Genomic DNA, 23,720 nt, shown 5'->3' on the forward strand with positions numbered 1-23,720 from the left:
CAGCTATTCCATCCTTTGTAATAGTATGTTGCAGAATTCCTAGAAAAAAAAGTGACAAATTTTATTAACAGTGATTTGAAGTAGACAAAATAGTATAGAGAAAAAGAGAGAAGTTGTTGTTTGTCTTTCGGCTTTTCTCGGTTAGGGATTGCCACAGCGGAACTCCAGTCTGCTAATGATTGGCAGTAGATTTTCATGAACGCCGAGGTGCCAGCTCGACATCCAACCTTCAACGAAGGCACGGCCATTTACGCATGTCTTTCGAATGCCCAACCAACCACGGGGAGGACATGCAGACTCCACACAGAAGGCACTCCCCGCACTTCAGCCGAGAATCGAACGGGAGAACATTTTGCTGTAAGGCAACAATGCTACCGCTGCACCACCGCGGATTAGAGAAAAAGAGAGAAGGAAATGTTAAATATATGACAGGGTAGTATTTGGAAAGATTGGAATATATTATTATATGTGCACTTATTTATTTGACAATGAAAAACAGTATAATATAGGGGAAACCAGAGCTGAGTGATAAGATAATGCTCTGGAGTAATTAAAGTCTACACGACATAGAGATAAGGGAGTGTGTAGGTCCATCATGGCAGTCCTTGTGGAGACAATCAGTCACAAAGAGCCCAACTCTGCATACAGTTTGGGTATAAAGGTTTAAAGCACCTTTGAGATTTCACATTTTTATAAGTAATCCAAACTCCAAGATGGAGGAGCAGCAGCAATAGCAGTGCACATAGCTTAACAGATTAGAATATTCCAGAAGCACCACACAGTCTAGACAGAAAATTATGACTGGCTTAGAACCAGTTTGGTTATGATCAGATAAAATAAAGGAATATGTATATTTAACTTTGGGTGATGCTTTTAATGCCATTACTGAACCCATCAAAGAAGGTAAAATGTGAAGCCCAGAGCCAACGAATCTTCCATTTTGGTGGAGTAGTAGGCCGAAAGAAATAGCATACGGAGACTAAAAGAACATCCTAAATGTATATCATATATCCCATACATAGAAACAGAACTAGTCTACGCATAATGTGTAAGCATCTTCGGTATTTGCTGAAAAAGAAAAGGCCCAATTTGAAACTAAGCTGTTTAATGACACTCACAATAAAAATGTATTACAAATATAGTAATTCTCTGATGCATTCATGTAATCCTATAATCTCTTCAGTGATTAAGGGAAACTTGACAAGGGATTTTAAAATTATAGGTAAGAAATTCAATAAGTGCTTTTCATCTCATAGTACTAGCAGCATATGTCATATACAATGTGGAAAACACTGTTTGTCTAAATATAACTTCTGAGATTATTTTAAATTCTATGAAGAAAATCAGAGTTAATTGCTTGGTGGGAATCCATGAAATTCCAGCTGCATTCTTAATTAGATTACTTGAATTGTTCCCTGTACTTTATCACATTTTAACAATGTGTTAAAAAGCAGGAACAGTTCTTGTACTATGGAATTAATCAAACATGGCATCTATACACAAGAAGGGCAATAAACAGGATAAAAAATAAAATAAAATAACATAAAACTACAGACCAAGTATCTGGCTGTTTTGTAGAGGCAGACTGACAGAAACTTAGCTGAATTTTATGATATTATTACAATGGCTATAGACTCTGTTCTGTCCACTGGAATTTTATACCAGGAGCTAGCAAACATATTTGGCACATTTCTACATTAAGCAATTACTAATCTCTTAATTTTAGCAATACCAGCCCTTAATTTATTAGATGGATTTATAATTGGTTACTAGTGTGACTTAATCTGTTGTTATACAGAGTATGAGCTCTGATACTTTACTTGTACTGCTTGTTGTGCCTATTTTTTTCAGTCAGGTTTTTTGTTCTTATGCCTGCCAACAGTAAATGTTGGAATTATGCCATTGATTGCAAAACTGGATTTATAATAACAAATGAACACACTTAGTTGTGATCATAACACATTGGGCTCCAGTTTAGTGCATACTAACGTATGGTATTATTCTTTGGAAAACATTTGTTTTACAAAGCCATCACACTATATGCTTTTTCAGTATACTAAACCACCCACCAAGAGATGCATATTTAAAAGTTTAAATCACATGACAAACAACAAATTATATGACACAAGAATGTCAGTGTTTTAAAGTCATGTGCTTTAGCACAGGTTTTAAACTACAATAGTTGTTCAGCCAAGGCAGTTTGATCACAAAAAAATCAGTAATCCATTCATACCCATTCTTTTCAGTAAAATTCAAGAAATCAACTCCTCTTATATTATCATTCAAAGACTTAGAAATATGAATTTAAAACTGTTCATCTTACCTTTCTCAAAAGTATGTTTGGCTAGTCCATTTTTAACATTGTTTCCTTAATATGATATACATGTTCCCTGTTAGATTCCCTTAGTTATATTTTGGTCTTTCCAGTATAAAATGCAGCACATCTATGACATTGTGCCACATAAACTTAATTAAGACTGGTACAATCTTTTTAAAACTAAAGAGTGTACTGTTTTTTTATGGCTGGATGGATGTAGAACATGCAATAAACAACTGCAACAGGGACACATACCTGTATTCTCTTAAAATTTCCATTTCTTATTGCCAATGAAGCATAACTGTCTCCTCAAATATAACTTATTCTGAAATATTTTTAAGTAAGTTAAACTACAACACATCTAATACCATTATTCACTGTCAGTGTGTCCCAACCCATTTTAATTATATTGCATGCTATCTTTGTATTTGTAGAGTATGTAATAAGAAATCTCAGCTTCTCCTCTGTCCTTCTGGGGGTTATAGCTCTTTCACAGAAATCATGTTTTGTTTTGGTTATCCTCAAGTGCATAACATCCAGAATAACCAAACCTATTTCTTCACCATTATAATCTCGACTAAAAAAGTTTGTAATTTACTTGTCCATGGTTATTTAGTATAGTAACCATAGTTTATGGTTCTTGGTGCACTTTTCACACTAAGATTAAACACTTATTAAGTTATCTGTTTGCTTGTTTGCTCATTCATTTCTTTGTTAAGGGGTGGCAAACTAGATTGAAAGCATTTTCACTGGTAGTCTGAGAACAAATGTACTACATCAACAAAATATTACTTAAAGGGTCATTTAATATCTGTATGCAAGAATATTAATGGATTTGTGATTATTATGAATTTATTAATATTATTCTTCTTTAGTATCCAACATCTCAATATTATTTACACTATGGATTTCATTTTATTGAAATATTACATTTGGTGAAGAATACATATAGCTAGCACTTCTACTGAAAATTAAAATTACTTTCATATTTTTATCAAGTCATATTTCTGTTTGAGAGTGGTTTAACATTGCTTCTTCATGGCTCTTTGTTTACTAGTTTATTTTTTGGATGAGGAGACCTTCTGTGTGGAACCTTATTATCCTCCCTGTACACATACATTTCAGCCAGGGTCTTCACTTCCCTCTCACATTCCAAAGGGATGCCAATAAATGAATTGTTGATGCCCTAAACTGTTATAAATGTCTACATAATATGCATCTGAGGCTAAAACACACACACACACACCCACACACACACACACACACACACACACACACACACACACATGACTGATTCTTTGTCTTATGCCTGATGAGTGTCACGACAGACTGCCTCCCCTGATGGCCCTAAATATTATAATATGGAAACTGGAAAATGAATGAATGCACCGTAAAACTTTATAGAATTCAGGCATAAGGTGCTGCACAAAAGACGTAGCCTTGGTGTATATAAAAAGTGCTTCATAGAAAGTCCCAACACACGTACAAATGCCACGATCTAATTACATATATCTCACAAAGTTGACAGGACGAATCTCCAGTGATCCAACAGTACAAAACATACTTTCTGGTTACAAAAACTCATAGAAACAAACAAAACCAGCAAACCGAAAATTAAGCGCTTTCGTCAGGTGTTTGACTTCTTCAGAATGTAAAATTGCTGGCTAACCAGGTTTAAAATAGTGCTTCAAGCTAATCAACTAGCTGACTGACTCTACATCACTTCCTACTGATTCACTAGAGTAAAAAAACTTCCATATCAAAGCAGCCCAGTGACCTATATGTACATTTGCGTACTATATACAAATAAAAAATTATATAATAATATCTAATAAAAACTTTACATAAAACAACTGATAAGAGAAAATTGAATAATATATGAAAAGTTACAGTGCATTACATGACTGTCACAGCATAAACATATATTTTAATCTCAGAAGCGAAGCCAAATAAGTTCTATCATTCAGACCTGGAGAACGATAGGCATTCAACTTAATTTGCCATTTCAATTCAATAAATTCTAGATAATCATCTACAGGTCCTCCTTGAGGGCTCAGGTCAACTTGTTCTAATATAAAAAATCTAAAGGTATGATTTGGCTGATTACTGATATGTTTATATAATGCATTATTCCCATTCATCTGCTTGATGTCATACAAATGCTGATAGATTCTGAGCCTGAGTGCATTTTTTGTTTTCCCCACATAGTAGTTTTCACATACTTTACAAACTGCTATATAAACCACTCACTTACTATAGCAATACATTTTCTTATTATTTGTTATATGTCTAAAATGTTTAAGTATTATCTTATCAGTGTCCATTATATATGGACATTGAGAACATCTACCACATTTGAACATACCCCCCTTCCTCAGACCATATTGTTTTTTCTCAAGTAACCCTTTAAGTGAGAAGTCCTTCTTGTATACTATTGTGTTGGGACTTTCTACAAAGCACTTTTTATATACATCAAGGCTTTGTCTTTTGTGCAGCACCTTACGCCTGAATTCTATTTGGTTTGTGTTTGCTTGGATCGTTTATTTTCTTGCAGTGTAAAACTTTAATAGACATTGTGCTTTCACTGGATATTCCTTCTGTCATAGAATCAATGCATATTGCATAAAGATGTTGAGCTCTGAAATAAGGTAAGAAAATATTTTCTGCTGATTACATGATCACTATCTGTATGAAACATGGATATTGCTTTCATGTTAAAAGTGTAGAAATGCTAATCTGTGATGTCTCTACAAAGGTTCCACGTTCTGTCTGCACTGAGAGCTGTCCTGTCGGATACAGAAAAGCTACCAAAGAAGGAAAAGCAATATGCTGCTTTGACTGCATTCCTTGCTCCAAGGGGGAAATTGAAAATGAAACTGGTAGGTTCAAAATCTTGGGTATATGTAGCTTACAATGTACATAGCATGTTCAAGAAATTAGTTTTAATGTGGGTAGGAAACATTAGCGAGCATGGATTTACATGTTCAACTTCTTCTGGTCTGTATTTAAAAAGTCATTTTGTATTGTCAACATTAGTCAGCATGACCAAAACATCTAGAGCCAATGTTTACACTACCGGCTGGTAAAAAAGTGCATTTATTATTACTTTTAATCTACAATGAATAAGAGGATACCCTTTAATGTAGAGCAACACAATATGTCACAGCATAAAATATAATGCAATCTTAAATAATGTGAAAAACAAAAAAAAACGGCTCAGGAACAATGACAGCATCCACGAATAAATGTTTAACAAAATCAATGTCTTATAAAACCAATACTGTAGTAAAAATAAATCCAAAATAAACCGAAGAGCAAAAAATCAGCAAGTACAAATGTAAAGCGCTTTTCGTCTGTTAATATAAACAGACTTCTTCAGACCTTCGTATTGGTTTTATAAGACATTGATTCACGAGATCAGAGTAATTCTACTTTATCACCAGTATAACACAAGGGTTAATTTTTAATAATTTATTTAAAGTTCTGTAAAATAAACTTGTTCTCCATTTTATCTATAAGGTCTACAAGACAAAATGCTGTTATTTGATCCTATACTCTATAAAGATTTACATCCTGAAAGTCTTGTGGTAATTCTACACCAAAATCTTTGTCTTTAGTTTTATTCAAAAGTGATGACCTTATCACATCTCAGTTGTATGATTTCACTCTTTTATCAACCCATTTTACCATTCTGACAATAAAGACAAAGTAACCTCTTTCAAAGGATTTTGTAGATGAGGTGAATCCCCTTCCAGTGTGGGGGCTCTGGGTGCTTAACCCAAACAGATAAATATACTGCCTTGGAGGTTTTACCAAATTTGAGAAAAGCAGAATGCGATTGTCCAATTTTCTTTGACCTGGTCTGATTTTTAGAGGTAGCATATTAAAGCAATAACCAAAGATGTGGTGTGGTATATTATAGCAATAACCCACGCCTAGGTGTGGGTAATGCTGGATTTTCCCACGGTTGGTGTGGTTTGGTCAGGAGGGCAAAGCCCGTATGGCCAAACAAAGCCAACTGTGGGTAAATCCAGCATTACCCACACCCAGAAGTGGGTTATTGCTATTATACAATGACATTATTTAAGAAAAAAAAGAATTACTTTTCTTAAATAATGGCATTGTATAATGCCTCCTTGCTGCCCTTCCGCAGCTGTCTGGTATTCTGCGGCAGTTCTGATGTACTGCACATGCATATGCCTACACAGTACATCAGAGCTGTGGGCAAAAGCAATGGAGAAAGCAAGATCTCCATTGCTTTTTACAAAATGTCTCGCTATGTTAAAGGAGTTTAACATAGCGAGACAGCTTTAAAAAAAGCAACTGAGAATCTCCGTTGCTTTTTTTAAAACTGTCTCGCTATGTTAAACTTGTTTAACATAGCAAGACAGTGTGAAGCAATGGAGATCTTATGTTTTCCATTGTTGTAAAAAAAGAGTTATAGTAATGGAAAAAGTCTGGGCAACCGGACCTTTTTCCATTACTATAACTCTGATTTACAACGTGCACGCTGACCAATCAGCGTGCACGTTTTTGAATATTAATGGGGGGGGGGTCATTGTATAATGAAGATTTACCCATGGTTGGCATGGTTTAATCACAAGGGTGAAGCCCAAATGATTAAATAAAGGCAACCGTGGGTAAATCTTCAAAATACCACAACCACGGAGTCTAGTTATTGCTATTATACAGTTGCATTATTTAAGAAAAAAAATACTTACATTTCTTAAATAACATCTTTGTATAATGGCGCATTACTGTTCTTCCACCGGTGGTGGTATACTGCTTCCTTGTGTTGATGTACTGCGCATGCATATGGGGACTTGCATCCCCATGCATACCCAGTACGTCAATGCTTTGATATGGAAGCAATGGAGAAAAGAACTTTATACCAACAGAAAAAAGTTCAGGTGACCAGACCTTTTTCTGTTGGTATATTGTGGGATTTACAATGGGCACACTGGCCAATCAGCTTGCATGTTTTGGAATATTAATTGGGGGGTCATTGTATAATTATATGTATATGGTTTCTGTGTGTGAAACCTCCACACTGGTGGATGCAGGGAGTGCAGTAACTTGTAAACAAATGATTTGTCTCATCAAACATCTGTGCACATCCTGCACTAGTACAGAAGGTCTGGAGATATAGCTGCAGGTGGGACAGGTGTGGGTAGATGGCTGGTGGTCTTTCTACTTAGAGCCAATTCTTATAATGCACAGTACTCTACACTAGGCTGTATGTTTTATAAGGAAACAATGTGGTGGATATAACTAGACATAAAATTTACTGCAATTATTTTTGAAATCTCAGAACACACACTCCTATTTATGAATACAAATTTGGGTGACAGTTTGTAAGCTACATGTACTCATAGATCTTTTTCACCATCTATTTTTATCCAATTTTTTGTTACAGCAACTTTACTTTATGGCTGTACTTTCTATGGTTTATGCACACTGCATTTTGTCAGAATAAATTAAACAGTATTTAAATCCAGTTATAAACAAGGTTAAGGTTTGCCAGATACTTCATATTTGACACTGCTGGCATTTTTAGAATCATTTATTTATTAGGAAAATAATTTTTATATACTTCTGTGAGTAAAAAAAAAATTAGATTAAATGAAAGTATTCACAGTGAAAAGTAATGAAGACCATAGCTGAGGACATGCCTTACATATGACTTGAAATTGTGTGATAGTCATCAGCTGTTTTCAGCTGGAACAACAATAGCAGAATTGCATACTTATGTTACTCATTGCACATTGCAGTGGTGAATCTCTAGCACTGCTGCCTCATAACTTATGTCACTCATTGAGCATTGTAGTGGTGCATCTCTAGCACTGCTGTCTCACAACTTATGTTACTCATTGCACATTGCAGTAGTGAATCTCTAGCACTCCTGCCTCACAACATATGTTACTCATTGCGCATTGCAGTAGTGCATCTCTAGCACTGCTGCCTCATAACTTATGTTACTCATTGCACATTGTAGTGGTGCATCTCTAGCACTGGTGCCTCACAACATATGTTACTCATTGCGCATTGCAGTGGTGCATCCCTAGCACTGCTGCCTCATAACTTATGTTACTCATTAAGCATTCTCATAGTGCATCTCTAACACTGCTGTCTCATAACTTATGTTACTCATTGCGCATTGCAGTGCTGCATCTCTAGCACTGCTGCTGCTTCATAAATTATGTTACTCATTGCGCATTGTAGTGGTGCATCTGTAGCATTACTGCCTCATAATACTTTGTTCCTGTCTAGGATGAATTCTGTGCAGTGTCTGCCTAGCTTCCCTTTATCTCTGAAAGTTTTATCTTGAGTCTCTGGTTTCTTTCCACATAAAGACATGCTGATAGACAAATTGATGGTCCTCTAAAGTGACTGTTAAGCATGTCAGTGTATGTTTGCATCTTGAAATTCACTGCTGTCCCTTCCAGTATCAGTTCTCTGCCTTACACCCACTGATTGCTGGAAAATGATCCAGCTCCCTGTAATTGTGAATAGGATAATAAGGTGAATAGGATTATGTGGGTATTAGAAAATGGATGCATGAATTTTATTTCTTTACATAGACAACATTGATGAAATAATTAAGTATTCTTTAAACCTTTCTGACCTACAAATGCAGGAAAAGTACAAGATGACCAATGTTCTTACATCTTACAGAACAAGAACAGAAACAGTCACCGTATTAGAAATATCTTCATAAAATAGCTATATAACTTCCCAAAATAGACCTCAAAGACATGGCAATTATAAGTTATCCAAATGTGTAGATATGCAGAAGCTGAGACCAAATATCTTTACTGGGGAAGTGACAAGAAAGTATAAATACAGTCCTTATACATGTACACATGTACACAAACACACACACACACACACACACACACACACACACACACACACACACGCACGCACGCACGCACGCACGCACACACACACACACACACATTTCCTCAATATACATATTAAAGCACATAGTGAAACTTTTATGTGTCTAAGATATCAGTGAGGGATTGAAGAAAAGAACATGAAAAAAGTGAAATTAATCAACACACGATTATTTTGTTCTATTGCAGTTTAATACATATAGCTGCCCATTCTTAATGATAAGCCCCCTAACAAAAGGGTAACTATGTCGTTTTACAGCTCAAAGTGCCTTATTTTTAGTGCTTGTGATCAGTTAGAAAATGGTTGTGTTTCATCTGCAGTTTCATTACACTTTGTCTCCATACAGTTCAGTAGAGATGATCATGTTGGAAATAGATCAGTTAGCTTGCCCAGCTAGAGTGAACTCACCCCAAAACCAAGTGAAAAACAATTACTCCAAGTTATCAGATGGGTCCCCAAGTAGGACTACTAGCTATCACAACCAAGTCTAGGAATTAAAGACAGAAAGTGCACAAAAGAGCACATTACCAAACAATCTGTACTCTGTCAGCAGCCTGCTGTAGTCACAGCATCCAGTGCCAGTTCTCATACAGGACCTGCACCATAATACCATGTTGTATTTCAAGACACATGCAAAGAGCTGTTGTCTTACCAGTACAGTGTGGTACTGCTTTAATATTTATCATGCTTCACACGGGATCATATAAATGCAACTTTCTGCATCCTGTCTTATGAAGCATCTCAAGAAATGCTGTTACAGATGTAAATTGTAAAGGCATACTGGTCAAGCCTCGGTGATAACTGGGTCTCTTCTGGCCAACTGTCTTGCAAATGTTTCTTCATCAAGAAGATACAAAGGTTTCTTGACAGAAAAGCTGGAAGGATGATGGACATTAAATGTATATGATGCTGTAACTAAATTTCCACACCCACATCTGTGTGCTGCTCAGCATTTATGTCCATCAAAAGGAAAGTCTTCAGAATGTTTCAAAGGCTTATCTTTCACAATAATTTTTCTCAACTTCTATATGCTGTGTAATATGTCCGTTTTTTATATATTTCAGAAGTAGACATAACCAAAATTCAGTTATTTTTGAAAAAAAGAATAATATGCACAAAATATTCTGTCTAGCAATGGTACATGTGATATGGTCTGATATATTATTTTGCAGAAATAGGTAAAATGGAAATCAACAGAGCCCACTGTACTTTGGATTAAGTATTTTAAAATAAAAACTTTTCTTTTCTACCAATAGGCCATAAAACACTTCATTTTGATTTCTTTAAGATCCCATTTCTCTCAAGAATGGGTGCTTTTACAGCATTTACTAAGTATCATTTATCTTGTTAGCTGTGCCTTCCAGTAAATGTCCTTTCTGCCCTTTGCACTGATATGAGAGACTGCTAAGAAATGCTTCAGTCTGTTTCTTTAATTATGATTCCTTGTATCTGAATGCTAAGATTGTATGATAAGCTTCACTGCTAATACATAAAATAATATTAATTTATTAAATTAACATTGTTTGTGGAACCTTCTTTTACATAAGCTGGCACTATATTTTCTAAATATTGGAAGTACCTTCCTGCAAAACAGTTATTTATGACATTCTGTACTCCTAGTCCAGAGTGAACTATCGTTGATCTTAGAAACCTTAGTTGAAGAAAGAGGCCAACACAGACTAAAACAGTATAGAAATATTATATGTTATTATATAAACCTGTTAAATAATCCCAGTTGCGATAGGTATAGGTATTACTTTTCAGGAATGGAAATGCAGCCACAATGTAACAGCCACCTCTTTTAATGTCTTTAATAGATGCAAAAGTCTAAAAACATCATTATACATTTTGACAGTTTTGTGCTAAAATATTCTTGGTGCATTGTACAAAAAATGTTATCAGTCTTTTTATGTACAGAACAGGAATTAATGCTTTTTATCTGCTCTAGATATTTGACTTTTCTTGCATTCAGTTATATAATAATAGGTGAATATCACTTTCCATTTTTACACTTAAAATAATCTTCATAGTAACAGAGGAGTTCATTCCCAAAAGCATTAACAAAGTATATTAGAGTACATATTTTATTTGTTTTTACAAATTTTTATGACATAACTATGAATCATTAATTTTTATCTATATACACTACAGTTCAATATCCTATTCATTATTTCAAGACTAAGTACCATTTGAATTCCAGCACAAAACATTTATGAAATTTGATTAGCTATTTGATCAGCTAGTGTATTACTGTGGTACATTGTAGATTTATGCTGAATCAAGCATTTTTATGGCATTGCGTTTATAGTGCTGGATTACATGTGGAATGTGTATATATATATATATATATATATATATATATATATATACTGCTGAGTGTTTGGCTGTCTTGTCCAAGAATAGTCTCCTTTATGACTCGAAAGTGTTTAGTATTGCTCCTTTGTTAGCTATCCCTTCAGAAAACATCACATTTCTTTTCTTGCCAACAATCAAAATATACCAGTTAATTCCTCATCCAAATTCACTCTGAATTTTATCATTCCTAAATCTATGTTTTGTGGCCTCTATCCCTCACATCACCTCCAGCATTCAGTATCGCATTTTGATACATAGTCACACACTATATCTACTGTCCTAAAAAATTTATAAATAAACTTCCATAGCAAGTCTTTCCAGCATGTGCCTGTTGAGGTTTGCTGAACTGTTTTTGCTATTGACCATCATCCCATAATTCATTCATCTGTTTTTCTCATAAATGAACACATCTAGGCCTAGTCATATAGAATAACTTTGGAGTAACATTGTGTGGAAGAATACATACTGGCAATCATAGTCTAGCTCACTAAATCCTGAATTTGTATTTCAAACAGGCATGTGTCTGGCCTTGTGAACCCCTGCTTTCCACCTTTTTTTTTTCCTTTAGACATATTAGCCAGTGTTATATTAATTCTTTCAGCAAGTTTAACCTTAACATTTTTACACTTTCATCTAAATCCAGAAATGTTGCTTACAGGACCAGTTTTTTGTTTGGAGTACACAAGGCCATACTCTTACAGTCTTTCATATCAATGTTTCAGCTCTGGCTAAAGTAAACCTATCTCTTTACTTCAGCTGCTAGGGAAGTCCGGTGTTGTCCTATCTCCAACATCCTTCCTGTGTCTCAACTGTGGTTTTAATCTATGAACTGCACAGCTTCTCTCTGCTTAATGTTTTGCACAGACATGTCATCTCTAGGTTCAATATATGCTGTGTACCAGCCCACAGTATTAGCTGCTGCTGTAAACACCCAGTGCCGGTACTCTGCCATTACTTCTCTTTGACAGAGCTTGAAGTCTGTAAGCCCCTAACCTTCTTTTGCTCAAGCCCTAATAAATAAATTCTGTGAAAGACTTATCCAGGAATTTGTAGGCACTATAATGGGAAGAGCTCTGGCAAAAACGACAAAGCCAAGAAGGACCTGAATCTTAAGGGTATTCATTTTTCTTCACAAATACAGTGCATTTTCCTTTCTAGCTGCTGATGCTTCTAGTTCTGTCAGCCAAGAAGTAAAATGAAATATAAAGATAAAACTTTCAGGTATGAACTTCCAAGAATGCCCACCTGTCTAATGATGCAAGTCATGTGTCACATACTATCCAAGACACTAACATCCCATATTCTCTATTTTCCCTAGTTTCTCCTCACCAGCAATACCAGACTTTGCACAGTTAATACTGAATCTTAGAATCCTTTCTAACTCAATTACTGCCATTAGAACTCCAGGGACTCACTTTCTAATAAACATTAATAAATCATTGGCATATCATCATCAACAATCTACTGTTCAAAACAGTTTCTACTGAGAAATGTAATATTCTTTATCCCAGCTCCCCAAACAGAGCATTCACCAAATGTGCTTACATGTATATGGAGTGTTGTGAGATCGTAGTATAAAGGAGCACTGTTTATACCCTTACAGCTCATTGCTATACCACAGAATTAGCACAGAGATAGCATTTTCCCCTGTAACAAAATGTTTTCTCTTTTAGGTTCAGTTGGTGTTTTTTGATGGGCATAGATTTTAGAGTTTACAGTAAGTAGGTAGGCAGGTTATGTGCTGTATTCTTCATGGGCATCTTGTAATGACACCTTATTTACCTCCCTTTGCAGCCTAATATCATTCCAAATTCCCATTTTTCCAAAAGTATTTGGCCATTGGCTCCATATACAGAGGTAAAAAAATGAGAAAGGGGCAACATTTGTTTCTGGACTTCAATTAATGTTTGTAGCCTTGAGGAATCATACATCCCCTCAATCCAAGGCAATAAAAATTTCCCAAATCTACATTTTCTGAAAACCAACCAGTGTTATTCTGAAGTCACAGTGTTTATATACTCAAGACACACTTTTCACTTTGTGAACAATACATTCCATATTGATGGTGTGCTTTTAAATTTTGGGCTGCTATACACATCACAAGCAAAAAGCTATAATTCAAAGTGGAAAAGGATGATTATGAAACATGGGGAAGTTCATGAAATAAGGAGAGACTGGGATTTTGGATGCAGATCCTTAAGGAGAATAACAATAACCATACAGAATATTATGTTCAAAAAGTAGTAGAAAGTATTCTAAGATCTAAGCCAACAGGAGAATGGAGAAAGGAGATTCTGCCAATGGGAATGACTGCATTTATGGGATACAGAGAATAGGCAAGGGGGTTGGAGTTTACTAGGGAAAACTGGCAAATAAGCTAAGATATTGGGACTAAATAATTAGAGAAGGAAAGCAATAAAATGGGAAGAGGTCAATAATTCATTTGGACTGTAGGCTAGAGATTGCCTTCCCTTTCAATGACCGATATCAGAATATAGGCAAAGAGAAAAGAACTGGGGGATCCTAAGTAAAAGACCAACACTGGTTGAATTTTCAGTATAATCTAGATCAGATATTGCTGTTAAAAAATTATAATTACTAGGGCATATAAAACATTCCATGATAATTATAGGAGTCAGTCAGAGGAGGTTAGAAAGGATTGGGAAGAGAGATTGAATAAACAATTAAAAAATCAGTGGGAGGATATATGTATGGCTCCCAAATATGCAACAAAGTCTAAATTATGATCTTTGTTTGGAAGTGTTTGAATAAGTGTTTTTATATGTCATGCAGGCTCCAAAGCATATGGCACATGTTGGAGGTGTGATGGAGAAGAAAGAAATAATTGAGAACTTATATTTGGGGAGAGTAATAAGTTGACAGACTTTAAAAATTCCCTGCAGTCTACTCTGTCAGAAATATTGGATGAGCAAATTGATGAAACTAATGAAATTATTTTTTGAGCTATGATACAGAATTGGAATTGACAAAGGAAGGACTTGTTGAATTTAATTCTGTTGGCTACCAAAAAAAATTACTAGAAAATGGAAATCAAAGTCTAAACCAACCATACTAGAAGTAAAGTAATTAATATAGTAACAAAGATGAAAGAACTGTAAGTGGGATCACTAGAAAAGGATAGGAACAAATTAAATAAAAAGGGAATTGTGGGAAGAATACATACAGAATAATGTCTTGGAGGAGAAATGACATTTAAGGGAAGGCAGGATTTGAATGATCAATGTAATATTGGACTGAACATAACTGTATAGAAGATTATATGAGATGTATAATGTTTGCAACTGAAAATATGCCAATATGATTTGTTTTCATTTCTAAAAGTGCATGATTGCCTATGTCACAAGTGATAATTCAATAAAGATGTTTCTTATTAAAAAAGGCTGACTTTGATTGCATTCAAAAATACATTACTTATACATTCCATAAAAAAATTGTAGATAAGCAGCCTGTATTATAAAAAAAATCAAGTGTTAGACTTTATCTTCTAAACATATTATTCTAATCTAAATTTTCTGTACATTGTCCTTATATTATTAACAGTTTTATTTAGATTATAGCTTTAGTAACATATTCAGTACTAAATAATTGTTATAACAGAACCTTATTTTCTAACAAAATTATAGGAAATAAATAAAGTGAATATGTCAAGCAAGAACACATTTTTCCAATACTCAAGTGGATTATCTATTTACCTTTCCATGACTGATATAATTTTTTTAGCATGAGTGAATCTAAAATTTGTACTCTGTTTTCCCTGCACCCCCTTGCTGGTTAACTCCCCTTTACTATGTAGTTACTATGTAGTTTTATATGCATCTATCTATCATAAGTAGTTCTCAACTGTGTTTCAACTGCTTCATGCGAAATACTAGGTCTGCTGTGCTTTGTACATTTTTATTAGTTAACATCTTGGTGTAAATGCTACTTCATTGGATAGAATAAAACATCTGATGACTGATGAAGTTATCCTTGGGGAAGTTTCTAATCTGAGATTTAGCCTAGCTAAACCTTACTTCTCAAATAATCATGATATATGGAAGGATATAAACAGCTATAACAGGGAGATATTTTGCATCCCTATTTTTTATACTAGTAACACTGATTTAGTAACAGGAATAATGAAGAAGTATTGGCCTATCTTAAATAGCAATCCTGCAATAAAAAAGATAGTGGGAGAAAAAAGTTTTTTATTTTTTTTTATTTAAGAACAAAAAAAAAAATCCCTTAAGCGGCTGTTATGTTATCCCAAGGATAAAGTAAATAATTTAACATCTAATGTCATCCATGGAATGTTCCCATGTCATAAATGTAATTTTTGTGTACACATTGACACCTCAGGAACATTTGAACATCAAGATACAAACAAAATATATACATTCAAAGCAGAGGCTAACTGTAATTCTTGCAATGTAATTTATTTAGTGTATTATGCTAAATGTCAGGCATGTTATATCGAGAAAACTAACAGAAGACTTAAGGCTAGAATTAGCAAACATATTTATAATAACAGAAATGGCACTGAGACAACTGCATTAGCCAAACATGTTATGAGGAATGACTCAACACACAGTTTTAAATTTCTTGTGATTGAAGTGGTTAATGTTAATGAATGTGGTGGTGACACTGAAAATTTAACTGAGGTGTCACTGATGAGGTGGATTATCAGAATGTGGGCAGATACTGGTAAGTGCCTAAATGAAAACGTCCCATTAAAACATGTCAAAAATTACTGGAACAGGATACCATCATTTCAAATCATTTTTAATGTTTGTAGAGTGTAACATTGTTGCTAGGTTATTGATTGACAGAAGTTACTGATTGGGTAAGATAGTTTTAAGAATTTAAGAATTGTGTGTGTTTATATATATCAAATCATTCATCAAATGATGGCACAATAATCTCCCCTGACCCATCTACAAAACTATTAGGTGTCATCATAGACAATAATCTAAAATTTGACCTACATGTTAACCAAACTATCAAAACCATCAATAAAAAACTAGGGTCACTTTACAGATTAAAAGCCTTCCTAACCCCTCCAGCTAAAATTGCCATAGCTCGCTATCACCTTCTTTCAACCCTTCTGTATGCATCCCCTCTACTCTCGAATTTAAACAAGACTGTCCTTAACAAACTCTCAATTTGCTACAACCACATTGCCAGGTTTGCCACTAGGCTGCCTTTTAGGACACATCATTGCATCAGTCTAAATCAGCTTGGGTGGCTTGAACTACCCAGCCTAATCCAGTATAACCAACTGATTATGGCCTATACAATCCTCTATAATCCGGACAATACTCCTGCACTTAAAAATATTATCACCTCCTATAACAATCCTAGACCACTTTGATCCTCTAACAAACTACTAATTCAGACTAGCAAAATTAATAACACAACCAGTGATTTTCTCTTTGCAAACTCTATAAGTAGATCCTGGAACTCTCTTCCAGCTGATATTACCTTACTTTCCACCTTAGGTCAATTTAAAACTAGACTCAGACAACATTTGTCACTTAACTGGCTATGTCAATGTATCAAGCCTCAAGGATGTAAAAGACGATCCCAATAAGTGCACTACTTCCTCCGTGTAAAAAGATTTATTGCGGACACACAAAAAACACAAAATCCAAATGTATCAAGCCTGGCTAACTCTCTCTAGAATGTGTAAAAAATCTGTTAACCAGTTTACTGTGTAATTTAATTTAATTCTGACTTGCACTCAGGATTAACTGTAACCTGTAGAACTTGTTTAACTTGCTTACTTATGTAATCTCTGTAAATAGTCTGTTTGTAATATGTAATGTTTGTATTATGTAATGTTGTATCTGCTTACCCTTGGAGCTTTTCTCCCCGGGCCTCCGCTGAAAATGGACATGCATCCAGTCAGACTATCACGGTCAACAAATGTAAAATAAAAATAAATAAATTAAAACAAATATATATATATATATATATATATATATATATATATATATATATATATATATATCTTTTTGAATATGTTTTTAAATGTCTGATAAAGCAGTGTGTTTTACTGTGAAAGCTCTTATGCGACATTAAACTTATGTATTACATTGGAGTTCATTTGGTTATTGGACTTCTGTCTTGTTTTGGTTCACTTTTTATGTGCTTCTGGATGTTCACTGTGATTTTTAAGTGAACCATTTATCCTCTCTTCTTTAGTTGGTGTTTATTTTTGAAATAATTTAATTTTTTTTTGGTTGAGATGGTGTCACTGGCTTGTTAAGTGACTTGCTGAGAGTAGCACAGTATACAGAGACCAAAAAACTCATACTCTTACAGGATAAAGTCTGTTAGCATCTGTGAGAAACTAAAATGCTGCCTGCCCAGCTAGGTGGAATTTTGTAAATAATCATATGTCATTTGTGAATATTGATATGATTTATACAGAACTGTATGTTATGTACTGAGCTTCGGGAATGTAACCACAGCATACCCTGCTGGAACCTAGAAGATTAACTTACAAAACTTCAAGAAAATATGTTGAAATTAATTACTTTACGATGTGCTATAAAAGTTAGTTTCAGTGCAGCAAGGAGACAAGATAGCTATTTCTAGAAGTTTTTTTTCTATTGTCTTGGAGAGAGGTAGTTACTAGGTTTAAAATGTAAAAAGTGTTTTATTGCTTTATGACTTCCCAGCAGCTGCTCATCTGAGAGATATGAATTTTTAACACAGACATGTTAAGTTTCTGTTTAGCCTGGGAACTGAAGTAAGGTGAGAAAGAGTGATGTCATCCAAGCTAACCCAGCAGTAATATTTGATATTGATTTAAGAACTCTCTCAGAGAGAGAGTGGACATTTTGTATTTTGTCTTTGACCTGGAAAGATCCACTCATCATCACATCTGTGCTTACTTGTAAGTAAGATTCAGGGCATAGTATCTCTTTTAGATATAGATAGGAATATAGTAAAGATTAGCTTAGATGTTTTCTGTATTTATTTATTTAAGACTGTCCTGCAATGTTGTTTTAAAATATTTCCTGTGATTTTGAACTCTGAAGTAACTTTGTGTGTTTATTCAGTATTGTTTTGTTCTTTTATTATTTATTATTTAATATATTTAAAACCTATATTTGTGGCTGATATTTGTGAGACATATTTAAGCTCTTACAGTACTTGCATATGTATTTGGTGACACTGTATAGGCCACTCCTAAATAGCCTTGCAAGTCTTGGTCAAAACAACCATTTGGATAATAGTAACATTACACAGTAGGATTAGATACCATTTGTAAGGGCTTTATAGTACCTGATAAGTAGTGTGGATGGTGGCAGCTGGTACTACCTTATAGTATGTGCAGAAGGGGGCATAGCTAGTAAACCTGTGCCAGCCTTTCCCAGGTGTGTGTGTGTGTGTGTGTGTGTGTGTGTGTGTGTGTGTGTCTGTGTCTGTGTGTGTGTGTGTGTGTGTGTGTGAGTGTGTTTGTATATCAATCAAATCGCATGGACACAAAGCAATAGTTGGACAGAGGGGGTGCTGGAGGTCTTAGCTTGGTCACTCAGCTGAGATCTCAACCCTATAGCTATGCCTGTGGGGAATCTTATTGGGGATTTGGAGAAAGATGGAGAAACGAGCCTCAGACAGACTGTGACCTCTGTGTGCTCTTTACTCCGTGTGCACTTGTAATCCTCCCATTGTGTACATCCCTCACTGTTGCCAGTTGTGAGGATTGAGGCTCCTTGATTACTGGGCCAGTGCAGGGGCATCACAGCATCATATAGCTTTAGTCATTTGCACTAAACTGACAGCATAACCTTTTTAAAACTTGACAGCAACTGTAACTGCACAGAAGCACAGCTGAGGTCCAACTCTATAAATATTTGAAACATGACACAAATCCAGAAACAAAAGTTAAAACAAAGAGTAGCAGACACAAGCCGATAAAAACTACAAAAATTTTTAATGAGCGGTAAGCGCTTTTACAAATACAATTGCTTCTTCAGACCATCTTAACTTCAATGCACATCAACTGAATAAATACCATCCATTGTTTGTGTCTTTCGGATTTTCCCGGTTAGGGGTCGCCAAAGTGGAACTCCGGTCCGCTAATGATTGGCAGTAGATTTTTACGTGCTGGCTTGCTGGGCCTAATGCACAACCTTCAATGAAGGAATGCCCATTCACGCATGTTGACACACAGAAGACGCTCTAACTGAGAATCGAATGGGCAATGTCTAACTGTGAGGTGACAAAGCTACCGCAGCACCACCACCGCAGTTCATAATAAACACCATCCATTAATCAATTAAATTTCATCCTTAACCAGTAAAACAGTGCATTTCTAGTTTTTAAGATACATCCACTGGCTTTATGGATCACCACCCTCATTCCTTTTATTCAATCAACTTATTAATTTAGTTTATTTAGCTGATTGTACTCTTTGTAGGTCATTCTATGCATGCAAGACCAATAGATGCCTATGAGAATGAATTAGGGTTCATTATTATTGTGCACGTAAAGGCATGAATTAGAGCACAGTTGTTAAACATATCAATGAGCAAGGTGAGGGACATGAATTTAAATTTTTAGTTTTAGAAGTAGTAAAGGAAGGTGTGAGAATGGGGGATTTGATTAATGAGACAGAGCGTCTGTGGAGTTTAAGGCTCAGATTGCACCAAGGACTGGGCTTAAATGATCATGTCTGCCTGAAGCCTATTCTTAAGGGAAGGAGACTAAGAAGTTGATGTTTATTTGATTTGTTATTTTTTGTTTTGTTTAGTGCTTGTTGAATAATGTTTGGTCTAATGATTTTAGACTGCTTTTGCATACAATAATGTGCATTGTATTGTATCTTCTTCTTCTTCTTCTTTCAGCTTTTCCCGGTTAGGGGTCGCCACAGCAGGTCATCTGCCCACTCATAATTGGCAGTGGAGATTTACGGTGTCGAGCTGCCAGTCCGGCGCCCAACCTTCCACAGAAGGCACACACATGTACACACTCACACCTAGGGCCAATTTAGACTGTCCAATTCACCTACTGCATGTCTTTGGGATGTGGGAGGAAACCGGAGCACCCAGAGGAAACCCACGCAACCACAGGGAGGACATGCAGACTCCGCAAAGAAGGCACCCCAGCCAAGAATCGAACCGGAGAACCTCTTGCTGTGAGGTGGCAACGCTAACCTGTTGTATATTTATTTTAAATAATAAGTTGACTGACTGAAAGGAATGAGAGTTGTGAGTCATAAAGCCATTGGTTGTATCTTAGCAACTAGAAATGCACTATGTTTTATTGGTTAAGGATGGAATTTAATTAATTAATGGATAGTATTTATTCAGTTGATGTTGTGCATTGACGTTAAAGTGGTATGAAGAAGCAATTGTATTTGTGAAAGCGCTTACCATTCATTAAAGTTTTTGCAGTTTTTACCGGTTTGTGTCTGCTACTGTTTGTTTTAAGCAGTTAATTACCAGAGGTATTCGTTCTGCTTGTTCTGCTTTTAAAAACTTGGCTAAAGGGTCTAATGCTATTCTTTCTCTTTAGCATCCCAGCACATTTAACTGCCTCTGCCTCCTGCTTCCTTAATCTAAGTTACGTTATCTCTAAGTGCCATTAATCTACTTGCTTTAATACTTCACATAAAGTACTTCAGTCAGTTTTCTTTCACTGTGTGCCTACTTTATTTTATGCTGTTCTCTGACCTTCTTTAGGTAGGTTCTGCAAATTTCCCACTAAACCTTTGCTCAACTTTGTTGTTTGTGCATGGGCTTCTTAATCCAACAGCTGACATTGATCCAATTGCCCCCTTTACTTTCCTGATGTTTGCACTTCTAAGGATTCTCTGCCATGACCTGTATTATAAAGATATTTAACTGTGAATTTTCATGTGAGTGGCATTTTTTAAAAAAGGAAATATTTTGAAAAAAAAAAAACAGAGAAAAAAGAGAGAGAGAAAGAGAGAAATAGATATTGTATTTATTTATTTCCAGTTTGAAGACTGGGGGAGTCGAGCAGAGCCCATTTTCAGTAGGTGCCCAGTTAGAAAAGCTTCAAAAGCAGTTAATTGAACATAACATAAGTACAGTATGGAATATATAGCATAAAAAGCATAAATATAGAATTTAACATACAAATACAAAATCAGGGAGCATACGTTTAAAAAACACAAATGTTAAAATATAAAGTCAAAAGTAATACAGAGAATATAATTAAAAGTACAAGTCATAAAGTGTTTATACAAGTTTAATGTTTGTTCTAAAAATAATGTTAGTGATCAGAGGTGATAGTAGATGAGATAGAAGGGGGGGTTGAAAGAGACGACAGGGTAATTTAGGTGGGAAGGGAGCAGGAACAGTCCCAATTTGAGGTAAGGTAAGAATGGAGGAGAGATTTGAAATTAGAGTGGTTGTGAGTACAGCAGCGGGAATGGAGGGAGAATTCCATAGTTTAGATAAGGAGTGTGATAGAAGTAATTGGCCAAGAGGGTGTAGGGGTTTATAGATTTTAAAGAGGTTTTGGTTTTCAGATCTAAGAGTACTACTGGGGAGGTAAGGGGTTAAGATAGATGAAAGAGAGGGGCAGATGGAGGGTTGGAATATGGCTTTCTGAACAGTGATGAGTTGTATGAATTTCAGATAATTAGGAAGCTCAAGCCAGTTTAGGGAGAGGAGGGAATGGCACTGATGGGTGGAGTATTTGGACCCTGTAGGAAATGTACAGACTTTGTTATAGCAGGCTTCCAGTTTGTTTTTTTAGGCTAAGCTGGAGATGAGTAACTAGAGGGGCACGATACATAAGAGAGGTTAGCTGGTAGGAGGAGGCTAGAGTACATCTGGTAGAAACGGTTAGATAATTTTGTCTATACAGCAGACCTACTTTTTGGTATTTTTTTTAAATATTATTTTGTATATGGATATCGAATTTTAAATGTTCATCAATGGTGACTCCAAGTAGTTTGTTGAGAGGTACATTATCAATTAGAGTGTTATTGTGGCTTTTTATTTTAAAGGAGGTTTTGTCTATGGTGACATTTCTTGAAGGAGAGAATATCATGATTTTTGTTTTGTTAGCACTGACAGTGAAATGGTTGTTTAGCATCCAAGTTTCGGTATTGGAGAAGGCTGTTTGGGTTTTTTGAAGGAGTTCTAAGAGAGAGTTTGCTGTACAGGTGATTGTGGAGTCATCAGCATACTGGGTCTGTGTAGAATTATATATGGAGTTGTGAATGTTATTAATGAAAATATTGAAAAGTAAGGGGCCGAGAATAGAGACTTGGGGGACGCCGGAGGGACTGTTGAGAAAGGATGAAGTGGAATTTTTCCCTTTAACAGCTTGTTGTCTATTGGAGAGATAGCTTGTAAACTAGGCTATGGAGGAAGGAGAGAAACTGAGGGAGGAAAGTTGAGATAAGAGTAGAGGATGAGACAGTGTTAAAGGCTTTGAAGAGATCTAAGTAAAGAGAGGATATGACTTTCCCAGAATCACAAGCACAATTAATGGTGTTAGTGGTAGTGCTGTGGCCAGGTCTGAAACCATGTTGTGTGTTGGGTAAGAAGGTGGCTGTGTGTTAGGTATGGCAAGAGTTGGTGATGAATGCACTTTTCAAGGATTTTAGAAAAATGTGAGAGAATAGCTGTAGGATATAAGTTAGTAGTGTCTGTGTTACTACCACTTTTGTGAAGAGGGGTGACAAAAGCTTTCTTCCAGAGTGAGGGACATAGGCTTCTTGGATGGACCTGTTAATAAGAATAGAAATGGAGAGGGCAATGCTGTCTGCAGCTACAAGGATGGAGGCAGATTATCAGGAGCATAGAAATAAGATTTAGTTAAAGCAGGAGTTTTTTTATGCTGCTGGTGAGGATAGTTTTAAGACTGAAAGGTGGAGTCTAAGAGGGAAAAGCAGTGGATGGAAGACTATGAGAGGGAGAGAAGATGGTAAAGTTTGTGGTTAGTTTGCCTATGCAGTCAACAAAAAAGGTGTTGAAATTAGATGCCAGAAACCAGACAAATCCACAGAGGCAAGCAGTGGAAAATTATTAGTGAAGACCTCAGAGGGGGTAAGTAATAATACAAACTCTGCCTATATATTTGCTCCCATGTTTCTCACTAACACAGGAACTACTTAAACAGATCTTGATACTATATATCTTCCATTTATTACAAG

The 23,720-nt window shown here is 35.6% G+C and overlaps 1 pseudogene; it reads left to right on the top strand.

Moving 5' to 3' along the window:
• The window catches only part of LOC122808449, a 200,394-nt pseudogene that overhangs the window by 164,326 nt on the left and 12,348 nt on the right, over positions 1 to 23,720 (top strand).

This window comes from Protopterus annectens, chromosome 8.part0 (genome assembly GCF_019279795.1).
Source record: "Protopterus annectens isolate FY-2018-M chromosome 8.part0, PAN1.0, whole genome shotgun sequence".
NCBI lineage: Eukaryota > Metazoa > Chordata > Ceratodontiformes > Protopteridae > Protopterus > Protopterus annectens.